Source organism: Phyllobates terribilis, unplaced genomic scaffold (genome assembly GCF_046119375.1).
Source record: "Phyllobates terribilis strain yellow unplaced genomic scaffold, ASM4611937v1 Scaffold_1606__1_contigs__length_246918, whole genome shotgun sequence".
Classification (NCBI taxonomy): Eukaryota; Metazoa; Chordata; class Amphibia; order Anura; family Dendrobatidae; genus Phyllobates; species Phyllobates terribilis.
This window is the reverse complement of record NW_027364366.1, coordinates 140,459-155,638: the sequence shown is the minus strand read 5'-3', so window position 1 is coordinate 155,638 and position 15,180 is coordinate 140,459. Positions and strand designations below refer to the sequence as shown.

The 15,180-nt window shown below is 44.7% G+C and overlaps 12 non-coding genes across 12 annotated transcripts; all 12 read right to left on the bottom strand.

Annotated features, from left to right (window-relative positions):
* Positions 1 to 520: 520 nt before the first annotated feature.
* LOC141244715 (U2 spliceosomal RNA) lies at positions 521 to 711 on the bottom strand. Its single transcript, XR_012308627.1, has one exon. It is a non-coding gene; the product is annotated as a U2 spliceosomal RNA (small nuclear RNA).
* Positions 712 to 1,826: 1,115 nt separating this feature from the next.
* Positions 1,827 to 2,017, bottom strand: LOC141244714 (U2 spliceosomal RNA). Its single transcript, XR_012308626.1, has one exon. It is a non-coding gene; the product is annotated as a U2 spliceosomal RNA (small nuclear RNA).
* A 1,115-nt stretch (positions 2,018 to 3,132) lies between these two features.
* On the bottom strand, positions 3,133 to 3,323 carry LOC141244713 (U2 spliceosomal RNA). Its single transcript, XR_012308625.1, has one exon. It is a non-coding gene; the product is annotated as a U2 spliceosomal RNA (small nuclear RNA).
* A 1,115-nt stretch (positions 3,324 to 4,438) lies between these two features.
* Positions 4,439 to 4,629, bottom strand: LOC141244712 (U2 spliceosomal RNA). The gene has a single exon (XR_012308624.1). It is a non-coding gene; the product is annotated as a U2 spliceosomal RNA (small nuclear RNA).
* Positions 4,630 to 5,744: 1,115 nt separating this feature from the next.
* LOC141244710 (U2 spliceosomal RNA) lies at positions 5,745 to 5,935 on the bottom strand. The gene has a single exon (XR_012308622.1). It is a non-coding gene; the product is annotated as a U2 spliceosomal RNA (small nuclear RNA).
* A 1,115-nt stretch (positions 5,936 to 7,050) lies between these two features.
* Positions 7,051 to 7,241, bottom strand: LOC141244709 (U2 spliceosomal RNA). Its single transcript, XR_012308621.1, has one exon. It is a non-coding gene; the product is annotated as a U2 spliceosomal RNA (small nuclear RNA).
* Positions 7,242 to 8,352: 1,111 nt separating this feature from the next.
* On the bottom strand, positions 8,353 to 8,543 carry LOC141244708 (U2 spliceosomal RNA). The gene has a single exon (XR_012308620.1). It is a non-coding gene; the product is annotated as a U2 spliceosomal RNA (small nuclear RNA).
* Positions 8,544 to 9,658: 1,115 nt separating this feature from the next.
* LOC141244707 (U2 spliceosomal RNA) lies at positions 9,659 to 9,849 on the bottom strand. Its single transcript, XR_012308619.1, has one exon. It is a non-coding gene; the product is annotated as a U2 spliceosomal RNA (small nuclear RNA).
* Positions 9,850 to 10,964: 1,115 nt separating this feature from the next.
* LOC141244706 (U2 spliceosomal RNA) lies at positions 10,965 to 11,155 on the bottom strand. The gene has a single exon (XR_012308618.1). It is a non-coding gene; the product is annotated as a U2 spliceosomal RNA (small nuclear RNA).
* Positions 11,156 to 12,270: 1,115 nt separating this feature from the next.
* On the bottom strand, positions 12,271 to 12,461 carry LOC141244798 (U2 spliceosomal RNA). The gene has a single exon (XR_012308708.1). It is a non-coding gene; the product is annotated as a U2 spliceosomal RNA (small nuclear RNA).
* A 1,115-nt stretch (positions 12,462 to 13,576) lies between these two features.
* On the bottom strand, positions 13,577 to 13,767 carry LOC141244705 (U2 spliceosomal RNA). Its single transcript, XR_012308617.1, has one exon. It is a non-coding gene; the product is annotated as a U2 spliceosomal RNA (small nuclear RNA).
* Positions 13,768 to 14,882: 1,115 nt separating this feature from the next.
* Positions 14,883 to 15,073, bottom strand: LOC141244704 (U2 spliceosomal RNA). The gene has a single exon (XR_012308616.1). It is a non-coding gene; the product is annotated as a U2 spliceosomal RNA (small nuclear RNA).
* Positions 15,074 to 15,180: the final 107 nt, after the last annotated feature.

The window sequence follows — 15,180 nt, the reverse complement described above, 5'->3', positions numbered from 1 at the left end:
GAAGTCAGTGTTCCAGCAGAAGGAGACAACGTTTCAGAAAAGGCATTGTAGCAAACCAAAAAAGAAATTTTAAGCGCAGCAGAGTAACCAGCGCACATACCTGTTAGCTCAGGTGAGTTTAAAAGGCTGCTGTTGATAACAAGGGCATTTGCTAAATAGATGGTGTGTGTGCAACAATATACTGAAAGGTCAATTATATTGTGCAGCTTATCTCACCACCTGTAGTTATTTAGGTGAAAGCTCCAAAATGCTTGCCTAATATGTCTGTTTATCCAAAAGGAAGTAAAAAGGGAGAGCTAGAAAGATAGCATTGCATCACATTACATGGCAATGCAATGCACAGTTGCTGAAGATGAACCAAAATGAGCTTGTAATCTGGCTTCTGCAACTTTGAACATGAAAAATCCAATGAGGAGAAGAAAAGCAAAGCCAAAGAGTCCATCCCAAAATCCGACAAACAAGCAAAATGAACAAAAAACATTGAATTCAATTCTTTCTGATTTTAGAAACTGCATTAAAGAAGGGGTGCACCGGTCCTGGAGATACTGCAATACCAGGTCAATGCGTGGAGTGGACAGAGCAAGCTCTTTTTCCATCTCCCTGTTCTAAAAATCCATTTAATATATGGTCCCCAGATAGGGGACGTATCAGATATTAAACTGATAAGAACAGATACTACACTTGATCTTAGCCAAAAGGCCGAGAAGCGATAACCAGAATTGGTTTCAAACTACGGAGCCACCCAAGGATCCTGAAAAGTCCATTTGTGGAGATGAGCTCCTGGACTCCCGTTAAGAAGACATGTTGTCAACCTCTAGATCCCTTACATGCCTGCACTTTTCGGCTTGCTGCTGCTGCAATCCACGCGTTTTAGATCTGCATAACTCCACCTCTTTAAACACAGCACCTTCACCCCCTGCTGTTCCCACCCGCCTCAACACCGTTGGAAGGGAGGAGAACCAATTAAGGCGGGGGGTGGGGTGGAACGAGCAGCTGTCTACCCTTAGCAGGAGGGCTCCTGATTACATACCTCTCCTGCTGCTGCTGCTGCTGGCTGTCCAGCAGCAGACTGAAGGTGGCTGCTGCTGTGCACAGGTATATAAAGGCTCAGAGCCTATTATGACACGCGCAGCCAGCGTTCCATTGCCACATTCCATCTACTGCAGGCAGGATACCTGGCTGGCTGAATGTCGCTGAGAAGCTCACAGAGACCGCCATAAGCAACAGTTTAACAGAATGCCACAGACTAATCAACCAAACTTTTTGGGTTGGGTTCTCTTTTATAGTCTGCAGGCATTAAATGAAAGAAGTCAGTGTTCCAGCAGAAGGAGACAACGTTTCAGAAAAGGCATTGTAGCAAACCAAAAAAGAAATTTTAAGCGCAGCAGAGTAACCAGCGCACATACCTGTTAGCTCAGGTGAGTTTAAAAGGCTGCTGTTGATAACAAGGGCATTTGCTAAATAGATGGTGTGTGTGCAACAATATACTGAAAGGTCAATTATATTGTGCAGCTTATCTCACCACCTGTAGTTATTTAGGTGAAAGCTCCAAAATGCTTGCCTAATATGTCTGTTTATCCAAAAGGAAGTAAAAAGGGAGAGCTAGAAAGATAGCATTGCATCACATTACATGGCAATGCAATGCACAGTTGCTGAAGAAGAACCAAAATGAGCTTGTAATCTGGCTTCTGCAACTTTGAACATGAAAAATCCAATGAGGAGAAGAAAAGCAAAGCCAAAGAGTCCATCCCAAAATCCGACAAACAAGCAAAATGAACAAAAAACATTGAATTCAATTCTTTCTGATTTTAGAAACTGCATTAAAGAAGGGGTGCACCGGTCCTGGAGATACTGCAATACCAGGTCAATGCGTGGAGTGGACAGAGCAAGCTCTTTTTCCATCTCCCTGTTCTAAAAATCCATTTAATATATGGTCCCCAGATAGGGGACGTATCAGATATTAAACTGATAAGAACAGATACTACACTTGATCTTAGCCAAAAGGCCGAGAAGCGATAACCAGAATTGGTTTCAAACTACGGAGCCACCCAAGGATCCTGAAAAGTCCATTTGTGGAGATGAGCTCCTGGACTCCCGTTAAGAAGACATGTTGTCAACCTCTAGATCCCTTACATGCCTGCACTTTTCGGCTTGCTGCTGCTGCAATCCACGCGTTTTAGATCTGCATAACTCCACCTCTTTAAACACAGCACCTTCACCCCCTGCTGTTCCCACCCGCCTCAACACCGTTGGAAGGGAGGAGAACCAATTAAGGCGGGGGGTGGGGTGGAACGAGCAGCTGTCTACCCTTAGCAGGAGGGCTCCTGATTACATACCTCTCCTGCTGCTGCTGCTGCTGGCTGTCCAGCAGCAGACTGAAGGTGGCTGCTGCTGTGCACAGGTATATAAAGGCTCAGAGCCTATTATGACACGCGCAGCCAGCGTTCCATTGCCACATTCCATCTACTGCAGGCAGGATACCTGGCTGGCTGAATGTCGCTGAGAAGCTCACAGAGACCGCCATAAGCAACAGTTTAACAGAATGCCACAGACTAATCAACCAAACTTTTTGGGTTGGGTTCTCTTTTATAGTCTGCAGGCATTAAATGAAAGAAGTCAGTGTTCCAGCAGAAGGAGACAACGTTTCAGAAAAGGCATTGTAGCAAACCAAAAAAGAAATTTTAAGCGCAGCAGAGTAACCAGCGCACATACCTGTTAGCTCAGGTGAGTTTAAAAGGCTGCTGTTGATAACAAGGGCATTTGCTAAATAGATGGTGTGTGTGCAACAATATACTGAAAGGTCAATTATATTGTGCAGCTTATCTCACCACCTGTAGTTATTTAGGTGAAAGCTCCAAAATGCTTGCCTAATATGTCTGTTTATCCAAAAGGAAGTAAAAAGGGAGAGCTAGAAAGATAGCATTGCATCACATTACATGGCAATGCAATGCACAGTTGCTGAAGATGAACCAAAATGAGCTTGTAATCTGGCTTCTGCAACTTTGAACATGAAAAATCCAATGAGGAGAAGAAAAGCAAAGCCAAAGAGTCCATCCCAAAATCCGACAAACAAGCAAAATGAACAAAAAACATTGAATTCAATTCTTTCTGATTTTAGAAACTGCATTAAAGAAGGGGTGCACCGGTCCTGGAGATACTGCAATACCAGGTCAATGCGTGGAGTGGACAGAGCAAGCTCTTTTTCCATCTCCCTGTTCTAAAAATCCATTTAATATATGGTCCCCAGATAGGGGACGTATCAGATATTAAACTGATAAGAACAGATACTACACTTGATCTTAGCCAAAAGGCCGAGAAGCGATAACCAGAATTGGTTTCAAACTACGGAGCCACCCAAGGATCCTGAAAAGTCCATTTGTGGAGATGAGCTCCTGGACTCCCGTTAAGAAGACATGTTGTCAACCTCTAGATCCCTTACATGCCTGCACTTTTCGGCTTGCTGCTGCTGCAATCCACGCGTTTTAGATCTGCATAACTCCACCTCTTTAAACACAGCACCTTCACCCCCTGCTGTTCCCACCCGCCTCAACACCGTTGGAAGGGAGGAGAACCAATTAAGGCGGGGGGTGGGGTGGAACGAGCAGCTGTCTACCCTTAGCAGGAGGGCTCCTGATTACATACCTCTCCTGCTGCTGCTGCTGCTGGCTGTCCAGCAGCAGACTGAAGGTGGCTGCTGCTGTGCACAGGTATATAAAGGCTCAGAGCCTATTATGACACGCGCAGCCAGCGTTCCATTGCCACATTCCATCTACTGCAGGCAGGATACCTGGCTGGCTGAATGTCGCTGAGAAGCTCACAGAGACCGCCATAAGCAACAGTTTAACAGAATGCCACAGACTAATCAACCAAACTTTTTGGGTTGGGTTCTCTTTTATAGTCTGCAGGCATTAAATGAAAGAAGTCAGTGTTCCAGCAGAAGGAGACAACGTTTCAGAAAAGGCATTGTAGCAAACCAAAAAAGAAATTTTAAGCGCAGCAGAGTAACCAGCGCACATACCTGTTAGCTCAGGTGAGTTTAAAAGGCTGCTGTTGATAACAAGGGCATTTGCTAAATAGATGGTGTGTGTGCAACAATATACTGAAAGGTCAATTATATTGTGCAGCTTATCTCACCACCTGTAGTTATTTAGGTGAAAGCTCCAAAATGCTTGCCTAATATGTCTGTTTATCCAAAAGGAAGTAAAAAGGGAGAGCTAGAAAGATAGCATTGCATCACATTACATGGCAATGCAATGCACAGTTGCTGAAGATGAACCAAAATGAGCTTGTAATCTGGCTTCTGCAACTTTGAACATGAAAAATCCAATGAGGAGAAGAAAAGCAAAGCCAAAGAGTCCATCCCAAAATCCGACAAACAAGCAAAATGAACAAAAAACATTGAATTCAATTCTTTCTGATTTTAGAAACTGCATTAAAGAAGGGGTGCACCGGTCCTGGAGATACTGCAATACCAGGTCAATGCGTGGAGTGGACAGAGCAAGCTCTTTTTCCATCTCCCTGTTCTAAAAATCCATTTAATATATGGTCCCCAGATAGGGGACGTATCAGATATTAAACTGATAAGAACAGATACTACACTTGATCTTAGCCAAAAGGCCGAGAAGCGATAACCAGAATTGGTTTCAAACTACGGAGCCACCCAAGGATCCTGAAAAGTCCATTTGTGGAGATGAGCTCCTGGACTCCCGTTAAGAAGACATGTTGTCAACCTCTAGATCCCTTACATGCCTGCACTTTTCGGCTTGCTGCTGCTGCAATCCACGCGTTTTAGATCTGCATAACTCCACCTCTTTAAACACAGCACCTTCACCCCCTGCTGTTCCCACCCGCCTCAACACCGTTGGAAGGGAGGAGAACCAATTAAGGCGGGGGGTGGGGTGGAACGAGCAGCTGTCTACCCTTAGCAGGAGGGCTCCTGATTACATACCTCTCCTGCTGCTGCTGCTGCTGGCTGTCCAGCAGCAGACTGAAGGTGGCTGCTGCTGTGCACAGGTATATAAAGGCTCAGAGCCTATTATGACACGCGCAGCCAGCGTTCCATTGCCACATTCCATCTACTGCAGGCAGGATACCTGGCTGGCTGAATGTCGCTGAGAAGCTCACAGAGACCGCCATAAGCAACAGTTTAACAGAATGCCACAGACTAATCAACCAAACTTTTTGGGTTGGGTTCTCTTTTATAGTCTGCAGGCATTAAATGAAAGAAGTCAGTGTTCCAGCAGAAGGAGACAACGTTTCAGAAAAGGCATTGTAGCAAACCAAAAAAGAAATTTTAAGCGCAGCAGAGTAACCAGCGCACATACCTGTTAGCTCAGGTGAGTTTAAAAGGCTGCTGTTGATAACAAGGGCATTTGCTAAATAGATGGTGTGTGTGCAACAATATACTGAAAGGTCAATTATATTGTGCAGCTTATCTCACCACCTGTAGTTATTTAGGTGAAAGCTCCAAAATGCTTGCCTAATATGTCTGTTTATCCAAAAGGAAGTAAAAAGGGAGAGCTAGAAAGATAGCATTGCATCACATTACATGGCAATGCAATGCACAGTTGCTGAAGATGAACCAAAATGAGCTTGTAATCTGGCTTCTGCAACTTTGAACATGAAAAATCCAATGAGGAGAAGAAAAGCAAAGCCAAAGAGTCCATCCCAAAATCCGACAAACAAGCAAAATGAACAAAAAACATTGAATTCAATTCTTTCTGATTTTAGAAACTGCATTAAAGAAGGGGTGCACCGGTCCTGGAGATACTGCAATACCAGGTCAATGCGTGGAGTGGACAGAGCAAGCTCTTTTTCCATCTCCCTGTTCTAAAAATCCATTTAATATATGGTCCCCAGATAGGGGACGTATCAGATATTAAACTGATAAGAACAGATACTACACTTGATCTTAGCCAAAAGGCCGAGAAGCGATAACCAGAATTGGTTTCAAACTACGGAGCCACCCAAGGATCCTGAAAAGTCCATTTGTGGAGATGAGCTCCTGGACTCCCGTTAAGAAGACATGTTGTCAACCTCTAGATCCCTTACATGCCTGCACTTTTCGGCTTGCTGCTGCTGCAATCCACGCGTTTTAGATCTGCATAACTCCACCTCTTTAAACACAGCACCTTCACCCCCTGCTGTTCCCACCCGCCTCAACACCGTTGGAAGGGAGGAGAACCAATTAAGGCGGGGGGTGGGGTGGAACGAGCAGCTGTCTACCCTTAGCAGGAGGGCTCCTGATTACATACCTCTCCTGCTGCTGCTGCTGCTGGCTGTCCAGCAGCAGACTGAAGGTGGCTGCTGCTGTGCACAGGTATATAAAGGCTCAGAGCCTATTATGACACGCGCAGCCAGCGTTCCATTGCCACATTCCATCTACTGCAGGCAGGATACCTGGCTGGCTGAATGTCGCTGAGAAGCTCACAGAGACCGCCATAAGCAACAGTTTAACAGAATGCCACAGACTAATCAACCAAACTTTTTGGGTTGGGTTCTCTTTTATAGTCTGCAGGCATTAAATGAAAGAAGTCAGTGTTCCAGCAGAAGGAGACAACGTTTCAGAAAAGGCATTGTAGCAAACCAAAAAAGAAATTTTAAGCGCAGCAGAGTAACCAGCGCACATACCTGTTAGCTCAGGTGAGTTTAAAAGGCTGCTGTTGATAACAAGGGCATTTGCTAAATAGATGGTGTGTGTGCAACAATATACTGAAAGGTCAATTATATTGTGCAGCTTATCTCACCACCTGTAGTTATTTAGGTGAAAGCTCCAAAATGCTTGCCTAATATGTCTGTTTATCCAAAAGGAAGTAAAAAGGGAGAGCTAGAAAGATAGCATTGCATCACATTACATGGCAATGCAATGCACAGTTGCTGAAGATGAACCAAAATGAGCTTGTAATCTGGCTTCTGCAACTTTGAACATGAAAAATCCAATGAGGAGAAGAAAAGCAAAGCCAAAGAGTCCATCCCAAAATCCGACAAACAAGCAAAATGAACAAAAAACATTGAATTCAATTCTTTCTGATTTTAGAAACTGCATTAAAGAAGGGGTGCACCGGTCCTGGAGATACTGCAATACCAGGTCAATGCGTGGAGTGGACAGAGCAAGCTCTTTTTCCATCTCCCTGTTCTAAAAATCCATTTAATATATGGTCCCCAGATAGGGGACGTATCAGATATTAAACTGATAAGAACAGATACTACACTTGATCTTAGCCAAAAGGCCGAGAAGCGATAACCAGAATTGGTTTCAAACTACGGAGCCACCCAAGGATCCTGAAAAGTCCATTTGTGGAGATGAGCTCCTGGACTCCCGTTAAGAAGACATGTTGTCAACCTCTAGATCCCTTACATGCCTGCACTTTTCGGCTTGCTGCTGCTGCAATCCACGCGTTTTAGATCTGCATAACTCCACCTCTTTAAACACAGCACCTTCACCCCCTGCTGTTCCCACCCGCCTCAACACCGTTGGAAGGGAGGAGAACCAATTAAGGCGGGGGGTGGGGTGGAACGAGCAGCTGTCTACCCTTAGCAGGAGGGCTCCTGATTACATACCTCTCCTGCTGCTGCTGCTGCTGGCTGTCCAGCAGCAGACTGAAGGTGGCTGCTGCTGTGCACAGGTATATAAAGGCTCAGAGCCTATTATGACACGCGCAGCCAGCGTTCCATTGCCACATTCCATCTACTGCAGGCAGGATACCTGGCTGGCTGAATGTCGCTGAGAAGCTCACAGAGACCGCCATAAGCAACAGTTTAACAGAATGCCACAGACTAATCAACCAAACTTTTTGGGTTGGGTTCTCTTTTATAGTCTGCAGGCATTAAATGAAAGAAGTCAGTGTTCCAGCAGAAGGAGACAACGTTTCAGAAAAGGCATTGTAGCAAACCAAAAAAGAAATTTTAAGCGCAGCAGAGTAACCAGCGCACATACCTGTTAGCTCAGGTGAGTTTAAAAGGCTGCTGTTGATAACAAGGGCATTTGCTAAATAGATGGTGTGTGTGCAACAATATACTGAAAGGTCAATTATATTGTGCAGCTTATCTCACCACCTGTAGTTATTTAGGTGAAAGCTCCAAAATGCTTGCCTAATATGTCTGTTTATCCAAAAGGAAGTAAAAAGGGAGAGCTAGAAAGATAGCATTGCATCACATTACATGGCAATGCAATGCACAGTTGCTGAAGATGAACCAAAATGAGCTTGTAATCTGGCTTCTGCAACTTTGAACATGAAAAATCCAATGAGGAGAAGAAAAGCCCAAAGAGTCCATCCCAAAATCCGACAAACAAGCAAAATGAACAAAAAACATTGAATTCAATTCTTTCTGATTTTAGAAACTGCATTAAAGAAGGGGTGCACCGGTCCTGGAGATACTGCAATACCAGGTCAATGCGTGGAGTGGACAGAGCAAGCTCTTTTTCCATCTCCCTGTTCTAAAAATCCATTTAATATATGGTCCCCAGATAGGGGACGTATCAGATATTAAACTGATAAGAACAGATACTACACTTGATCTTAGCCAAAAGGCCGAGAAGCGATAACCAGAATTGGTTTCAAACTACGGAGCCACCCAAGGATCCTGAAAAGTCCATTTGTGGAGATGAGCTCCTGGACTCCCGTTAAGAAGACATGTTGTCAACCTCTAGATCCCTTACATGCCTGCACTTTTCGGCTTGCTGCTGCTGCAATCCACGCGTTTTAGATCTGCATAACTCCACCTCTTTAAACACAGCACCTTCACCCCCTGCTGTTCCCACCCGCCTCAACACCGTTGGAAGGGAGGAGAACCAATTAAGGCGGGGGGTGGGGTGGAACGAGCAGCTGTCTACCCTTAGCAGGAGGGCTCCTGATTACATACCTCTCCTGCTGCTGCTGCTGCTGGCTGTCCAGCAGCAGACTGAAGGTGGCTGCTGCTGTGCACAGGTATATAAAGGCTCAGAGCCTATTATGACACGCGCAGCCAGCGTTCCATTGCCACATTCCATCTACTGCAGGCAGGATACCTGGCTGGCTGAATGTCGCTGAGAAGCTCACAGAGACCGCCATAAGCAACAGTTTAACAGAATGCCACAGACTAATCAACCAAACTTTTTGGGTTGGGTTCTCTTTTATAGTCTGCAGGCATTAAATGAAAGAAGTCAGTGTTCCAGCAGAAGGAGACAACGTTTCAGAAAAGGCATTGTAGCAAACCAAAAAAGAAATTTTAAGCGCAGCAGAGTAACCAGCGCACATACCTGTTAGCTCAGGTGAGTTTAAAAGGCTGCTGTTGATAACAAGGGCATTTGCTAAATAGATGGTGTGTGTGCAACAATATACTGAAAGGTCAATTATATTGTGCAGCTTATCTCACCACCTGTAGTTATTTAGGTGAAAGCTCCAAAATGCTTGCCTAATATGTCTGTTTATCCAAAAGGAAGTAAAAAGGGAGAGCTAGAAAGATAGCATTGCATCACATTACATGGCAATGCAATGCACAGTTGCTGAAGATGAACCAAAATGAGCTTGTAATCTGGCTTCTGCAACTTTGAACATGAAAAATCCAATGAGGAGAAGAAAAGCAAAGCCAAAGAGTCCATCCCAAAATCCGACAAACAAGCAAAATGAACAAAAAACATTGAATTCAATTCTTTCTGATTTTAGAAACTGCATTAAAGAAGGGGTGCACCGGTCCTGGAGATACTGCAATACCAGGTCAATGCGTGGAGTGGACAGAGCAAGCTCTTTTTCCATCTCCCTGTTCTAAAAATCCATTTAATATATGGTCCCCAGATAGGGGACGTATCAGATATTAAACTGATAAGAACAGATACTACACTTGATCTTAGCCAAAAGGCCGAGAAGCGATAACCAGAATTGGTTTCAAACTACGGAGCCACCCAAGGATCCTGAAAAGTCCATTTGTGGAGATGAGCTCCTGGACTCCCGTTAAGAAGACATGTTGTCAACCTCTAGATCCCTTACATGCCTGCACTTTTCGGCTTGCTGCTGCTGCAATCCACGCGTTTTAGATCTGCATAACTCCACCTCTTTAAACACAGCACCTTCACCCCCTGCTGTTCCCACCCGCCTCAACACCGTTGGAAGGGAGGAGAACCAATTAAGGCGGGGGGTGGGGTGGAACGAGCAGCTGTCTACCCTTAGCAGGAGGGCTCCTGATTACATACCTCTCCTGCTGCTGCTGCTGCTGGCTGTCCAGCAGCAGACTGAAGGTGGCTGCTGCTGTGCACAGGTATATAAAGGCTCAGAGCCTATTATGACACGCGCAGCCAGCGTTCCATTGCCACATTCCATCTACTGCAGGCAGGATACCTGGCTGGCTGAATGTCGCTGAGAAGCTCACAGAGACCGCCATAAGCAACAGTTTAACAGAATGCCACAGACTAATCAACCAAACTTTTTGGGTTGGGTTCTCTTTTATAGTCTGCAGGCATTAAATGAAAGAAGTCAGTGTTCCAGCAGAAGGAGACAACGTTTCAGAAAAGGCATTGTAGCAAACCAAAAAAGAAATTTTAAGCGCAGCAGAGTAACCAGCGCACATACCTGTTAGCTCAGGTGAGTTTAAAAGGCTGCTGTTGATAACAAGGGCATTTGCTAAATAGATGGTGTGTGTGCAACAATATACTGAAAGGTCAATTATATTGTGCAGCTTATCTCACCACCTGTAGTTATTTAGGTGAAAGCTCCAAAATGCTTGCCTAATATGTCTGTTTATCCAAAAGGAAGTAAAAAGGGAGAGCTAGAAAGATAGCATTGCATCACATTACATGGCAATGCAATGCACAGTTGCTGAAGATGAACCAAAATGAGCTTGTAATCTGGCTTCTGCAACTTTGAACATGAAAAATCCAATGAGGAGAAGAAAAGCAAAGCCAAAGAGTCCATCCCAAAATCCGACAAACAAGCAAAATGAACAAAAAACATTGAATTCAATTCTTTCTGATTTTAGAAACTGCATTAAAGAAGGGGTGCACCGGTCCTGGAGATACTGCAATACCAGGTCAATGCGTGGAGTGGACAGAGCAAGCTCTTTTTCCATCTCCCTGTTCTAAAAATCCATTTAATATATGGTCCCCAGATAGGGGACGTATCAGATATTAAACTGATAAGAACAGATACTACACTTGATCTTAGCCAAAAGGCCGAGAAGCGATAACCAGAATTGGTTTCAAACTACGGAGCCACCCAAGGATCCTGAAAAGTCCATTTGTGGAGATGAGCTCCTGGACTCCCGTTAAGAAGACATGTTGTCAACCTCTAGATCCCTTACATGCCTGCACTTTTCGGCTTGCTGCTGCTGCAATCCACGCGTTTTAGATCTGCATAACTCCACCTCTTTAAACACAGCACCTTCACCCCCTGCTGTTCCCACCCGCCTCAACACCGTTGGAAGGGAGGAGAACCAATTAAGGCGGGGGGTGGGGTGGAACGAGCAGCTGTCTACCCTTAGCAGGAGGGCTCCTGATTACATACCTCTCCTGCTGCTGCTGCTGCTGGCTGTCCAGCAGCAGACTGAAGGTGGCTGCTGCTGTGCACAGGTATATAAAGGCTCAGAGCCTATTATGACACGCGCAGCCAGCGTTCCATTGCCACATTCCATCTACTGCAGGCAGGATACCTGGCTGGCTGAATGTCGCTGAGAAGCTCACAGAGACCGCCATAAGCAACAGTTTAACAGAATGCCACAGACTAATCAACCAAACTTTTTGGGTTGGGTTCTCTTTTATAGTCTGCAGGCATTAAATGAAAGAAGTCAGTGTTCCAGCAGAAGGAGACAACGTTTCAGAAAAGGCATTGTAGCAAACCAAAAAAGAAATTTTAAGCGCAGCAGAGTAACCAGCGCACATACCTGTTAGCTCAGGTGAGTTTAAAAGGCTGCTGTTGATAACAAGGGCATTTGCTAAATAGATGGTGTGTGTGCAACAATATACTGAAAGGTCAATTATATTGTGCAGCTTATCTCACCACCTGTAGTTATTTAGGTGAAAGCTCCAAAATGCTTGCCTAATATGTCTGTTTATCCAAAAGGAAGTAAAAAGGGAGAGCTAGAAAGATAGCATTGCATCACATTACATGGCAATGCAATGCACAGTTGCTGAAGATGAACCAAAATGAGCTTGTAATCTGGCTTCTGCAACTTTGAACATGAAAAATCCAATGAGGAGAAGAAAAGCAAAGCCAAAGAGTCCATCCCAAAATCCGACAAACAAGCAAAATGAACAAAAAACATTGAATTCAATTCTTTCTGATTTTAGAAACTGCATTAAAGAAGGGGTGCACCGGTCCTGGAGATACTGTAATACCAGGTCAATGCGTGGAGTGGACAGAGCAAGCTCTTTTTCCATCTCCCTGTTCTAAAAATCCATTTAATATATGGTCCCCAGATAGGGGACGTATCAGATATTAAACTGATAAGAACAGATACTACACTTGATCTTAGCCAAAAGGCCGAGAAGCGATAACCAGAATTGGTTTCAAACTACGGAGCCACCCAAGGATCCTGAAAAGTCCATTTGTGGAGATGAGCTCCTGGACTCCCGTTAAGAAGACATGTTGTCAACCTCTAGATCCCTTACATGCCTGCACTTTTCGGCTTGCTGCTGCTGCAATCCACGCGTTTTAGATCTGCATAACTCCACCTCTTTAAACACAGCACCTTCACCCCCTGCTGTTCCCACCCGCCTCAACACCGTTGGAAGGGAGGAGAACCAATTAAGGCGGGGGGTGGGGTGGAACGAGCAGCTGTCTACCCTTAGCAGGAGGGCTCCTGATTACATACCTCTCCTGCTGCTGCTGCTGCTGGCTGTCCAGCAGCAGACTGAAGGTGGCTGCTGCTGTGCACAGGTATATAAAGGCTCAGAGCCTATTATGACACGCGCAGCCAGCGTTCCATTGCCACATTCCATCTACTGCAGGCAGGATACCTGGCTGGCTGAATGTCGCTGAGAAGCTCACAGAGACCGCCATAAGCAACAGTTTAACAGAATGCCACAGACTAATCAACCAAACTTTTTGGGTTGGGTTCTCTTTTATAGTCTGCAGGCATTAAATGAAAGAAGTCAGTGTTCCAGCAGAAGGAGACAACGTTTCAGAAAAGGCATTGTAGCAAACCAAAAAAGAAATTTTAAGCGCAGCAGAGTAACCAGCGCACATACCTGTTAGCTCAGGTGAGTTTAAAAGGCTGCTGTTGATAACAAGGGCATTTGCTAAATAGATGGTGTGTGTGCAACAATATACTGAAAGGTCAATTATATTGTGCAGCTTATCTCACCACCTGTAGTTATTTAGGTGAAAGCTCCAAAATGCTTGCCTAATATGTCTGTTTATCCAAAAGGAAGTAAAAAGGGAGAGCTAGAAAGATAGCATTGCATCACATTACATGGCAATGCAATGCACAGTTGCTGAAGATGAACCAAAATGAGCTTGTAATCTGGCTTCTGCAACTTTGAACATGAAAAATCCAATGAGGAGAAGAAAAGCAAAGCCAAAGAGTCCATCCCAAAATCCGACAAACAAGCAAAATGAACAAAAAACATTGAATTCAATTCTTTCTGATTTTAGAAACTGCATTAAAGAAGGGGTGCACCGGTCCTGGAGATACTGCAATACCAGGTCAATGCGTGGAGTGGACAGAGCAAGCTCTTTTTCCATCTCCCTGTTCTAAAAATCCATTTAATATATGGTCCCCAGATAGGGGACGTATCAGATATTAAACTGATAAGAACAGATACTACACTTGATCTTAGCCAAAAGGCCGAGAAGCGATAACCAGAATTGGTTTCAAACTACGGAGCCACCCAAGGATCCTGAAAAGTCCATTTGTGGAGATGAGCTCCTGGACTCCCGTTAAGAAGACATGTTGTCAACCTCTAGATCCCTTACATGCCTGCACTTTTCGGCTTGCTGCTGCTGCAATCCACGCGTTTTAGATCTGCATAACTCCACCTCTTTAAACACAGCACCTTCACCCCCTGCTGTTCCCACCCGCCTCAACACCGTTGGAAGGGAGGAGAACCAATTAAGGCGGGGGGTGGGGTGGAACGAGCAGCTGTCTACCCTTAGCAGGAGGGCTCCTGATTACATACCTCTCCTGCTGCTGCTGCTGCTGGCTGTCCAGCAGCAGACTGAAGGTGGCTGCTGCTGTGCACAGGTATATAAAGGCTCAGAGCCTATTATGACACGCGCAGCCAGCGTTCCATTGCCACATTCCATCTACTGCAGGCAGGATACCTGGCTGGCTGAATGTCGCTGAGAAGCTCACAGAGACCGCCATAAGCAACAGTTTAACAGAATGCCACAGACTAATCAACCAAACTTTTTGGGTTGGGTTCTCTTTTATAGTCTGCAGGCATTAAATGAAAGAAGTCAGTGTTCCAGCAGAAGGAGACAACGTTTCAGAAAAGGCATTGTAGCAAACCAAAAAAGAAATTTTAAGCGCAGCAGAGTAACCAGCGCACATACCTGTTAGCTCAGGTGAGTTTAAAAGGCTGCTGTTGATAACAAGGGCATTTGCTAAATAGATGGTGTGTGTGCAACAATATACTGAAAGGTCAATTATATTGTGCAGCTTATCTCACCACCTGTAGTTATTTAGGTGAAAGCTCCAAAATGCTTGCCTAATATGTCTGTTTATCCAAAAGGAAGTAAAAAGGGAGAGCTAGAAAGATAGCATTGCATCACATTACATGGCAATGCAATGCACAGTTGCTGAAGATGAACCAAAATGAGCTTGTAATCTGGCTTCTGCAACTTTGAACATGAAAAATCCAATGAGGAGAAGAAAAGCAAAGCCAAAGAGTCCATCCCAAAATCCGACAAACAAGCAAAATGAACAAAAAACATTGAATTCAATTCTTTCTGATTTTAGAAACTGCATTAAAGAAGGGGTGCACCGGTCCTGGAGATACTGCAATACCAGGTCAATGCGTGGAGTGGACAGAGCAAGCTCTTTTTCCATCTCCCTGTTCTAAAAATCCATTTAATATATGGTCCCCAGATAGGGGACGTATCAGATATTAAACTGATAAGAACAGATACTACACTTGATCTTAGCCAAAAGGCCGAGAAGCGATAACCAGAATTGGTTTCAAACTACGGAGCCACCCAAGGATCCTGAAAAGTCCATTTGTGGAGATGAGCTCCTGGACTCCCGTTAAGAAGACATGTTGTCAACCTCTAG